Source organism: Pollachius pollachius, assembly GCF_949987615.1.
Source record: "Pollachius pollachius genome assembly, chromosome: 11".
NCBI lineage: Eukaryota > Metazoa > Chordata > Actinopteri > Gadiformes > Gadidae > Pollachius > Pollachius pollachius.
In genome coordinates, this window is record NC_136944.1 from 13717762 (window position 1) to 13720978 (window position 3217).

Genomic DNA, 3217 nt, shown 5'->3' on the forward strand with positions numbered 1-3217 from the left:
GTGATGTTTCAAAAAATGAAACTTGGGAGGCGTGCTTTATTCAGAAGCAGCCAATGGGCACCCTTGCGTAGGCTACACACACACACAGTAGTATATATTTAAATGGCTATTGCTCCCTGCCAAGGATGTGAGGTATGTTTTGATCAGACAGACACGTGTGTGATTGTGTCTTCGGTTTTTGTTGAGTGGATCTTTCTGTGTGTGTGTGTGTGTGTGTGTGTGTGTGTGTGTGTGTGTGTGTGTGTGTGTGTGTGTGTGTGGCGGCAGTAGTTTTTTTTTAAGGTTGAACATCAGAATGTAGATGGTCCTAGTAGTCAGCAGGTATGTGCAATGAATACTTCTGTATTAACCCTGTTATATACATTGTGTGTGTGTGTGTGTGTGTGTGTGTGTGTGTGTGTGTGTGTGTGTGTGTGTGTGTGTGTGTGTGTGTGTGTGTGTGTGGCGGTAGTCGTTTTTTTTTAAGGTTGAACATCAGAATGTAGATGGTCCTAGTAGTCAGCAGGTATGTGCAATGAATACTTCTGTATTAACCCTGTTATATACATTTAATTAACACTGATAACATTAGAAATGGTTCATGTCAGAATGTACTGAGATATAGCATGGCCATTGAGCCCACATCTAAAGACATTACCCCATCAACAGAATGATGTTGAAGTTGAAACTATGAAAGCAGTACTGGAGAGGAAAGGACCCACTATGCTGGCTGATAACGAGGCCAATAGAATACTGTCTGAGAAATCGAGGAAACTCCTGGTTAAGATTGGTGTCAGTGTCTTGGTTAAGGGGAAGAGATTGTAAGTTAATACACCATTTTAACATGTCACTATAGCTAGCTATAGTGACATGTTGACATGGTAGCTTAGTACTAAGCTACCACTTAAATAGGCTGTGTGTTACGGGGCCTTACCATGCAACCACCTCCCGACGAAACCAATTTTTTTTAAAGGTCTGACCATGCTGAACATGAATGTGAATGTTAACATGTTAACATTGAACATTTTGGGTTGCACTACCTGTTTCAGCCCCATTGATATATATACATTGAAAATCAATGAATTTCTATACATTGGAAATACATTACCCCTAGGTCAGACTTGGTACAGGCGAGAAGGTGTTGGGGCAAAATAACCTGCTGAGCACATCACATGTACATTATAAATATAGCTAACTCCTACCCTAGCTTAATGAGCACATCACATGGCAGTCACCTTATAATATAGTCAACTTTTAACACATAACACATACATGAGAATATAGTCAGGTCAGGGCCAGAGCCAGGGCCCCATATCTCCTCCCGGCAGATGGTAGACACTCAGACAATGCACCAGTCATCCTCAAGGACGGGAGGACCACAACAGGTGATGCTCTGAAGCTCTCCCCCGTAAGGAGGAACACAAGAAGATATACATGCATACACTAGTGCCTGGGAACCAAGGTCAAGTAAAAACACACAGAACCACACACATCTCAAACGCACACACCTCATCACGAGGAGATACAGCATAAGACTGTATCACTCTGAGACTCTTCACCTTCTTCCGAAGCAGACCTTCCACGGAGGCGAAGCTCCGGACGAACCATCAGCGCTGATTAGGGACTTAGACATATTCGATTTCTCACGCTTATGACTCTGTATAACCGTTGCCACTTTACTTAATAAATCCAAGGTCCTCGTGCCGATAGACTTTATTACCTCTCCGTCTCATTTCATCTGGTCCAGTAACTAGACAGACCGTTTTTCCCAACAATTTGGTGACCCCGACGTGATTTTTTCTGAATTGGACCGCAACTGGGAAACGAGAGACGGAGAGCGGCACGGCCTCGGGACCCCGGAGAACCGGACCGATTCCTGCAGTCTCACCTCGCGATCGCCCAACAAAAGGTAGGCAGAACCTGTTGATAAAATCCAAACTCTGCATAGTTATATAGGAACCACATTAGGAGATGAGACTGTGAGAACGGTTCGCTACGGGATATCTCGTGGGGACTAATAGGACTGCACCCCAGCATTTCCCCGTAAAACCCGATTGACCCCGAATGCGTGACACATCGAATATCGGCTCGTTGCATGGTGAAAGAATACCCTCGAGACCATAGGGCCTATAAGAATCGGTCAGTGATACAAGACTACCGATGGCCAAAATAATACATGCCTGAGCCATTGAGTGGACTCAGAGGGATGCCTGGGCCGGGTTCGGAACCCAGATGGAATTAATGCCTGAGCCATTGAGTGGACTCAGAGGGATGCCTGGGCCGGGTTCGGAACCCAGATGGAATTAATGCCTGAGCCATTGAGTGGACTCAGAGGGATGCCTGGGCCGGGTTCGGAACCCAGATGGAATAAATGCCTGAGCCATTGAGTGGACTCAGAGGGATGCCTGGGCCGGGTTCGGAACCCAGATGGAATAATCTGTGTATTAAATAATTCTATGTGGTGAGAAGTTTAGAGTCCTTTATCAGGGTTAAAGTCCCTTTGCAAAGGAAACAGCGTGTGTATGCGCGAGTGAACGAGAGGCAGTGTGTGTATGCGCGAGAATAAGAGAGAGAGAGACGGAGTGGCTGTGTGTGTGTGTGTGTGTGTGTGTAAGAGGCCCAGAGAGAGAGAAAGAAAGAGAGCGAGCGTATTTTTGGGCCGGCTAAAATATGGAAATATGTGTGCAACGCTTGCTTGCTTTGCTATGCTTAACGCTATTCTGCTGTGTCTGATGATTGTGGGTGCGGGACACAGAATGAGAAGTCTGTCGATATGTTTCTGGGTGCGTCTGCGAGAAAGAGGGAATCTGTGAGTGAATCAGTGGGTGTGTATGCGTGATCCGCTCTATCTTTGTCCGTTAAAACGGGTAAATGTAGGAATAGATAGATTGATAATAATGAATAAATGTCTCTCTGACGTATTGCGTTGCTCTATGGCGTAACCAGCGGAAATAGATAAATTGACAATGATAAATAACCTTTTTTACTGTGTCGCTTCAATTTACTGTTTGAACCGTTAAAACTAGACCTAGACAAGTTGACAAGGATAAATGATATCTCTTTTACTGTGTTTCTTTGAATTACTGCCGGACCTGTCGCATAGATAAACCACAATACTAAACAACATCTCTTTGCCGCGTTGGTTGACGGTTTAGTCTGATTGACGCAGATTAATCAATAAAGATAGATAACGATTATTGGCTATAAAGAATATCTGGATGTATTGAATAACGTCTAT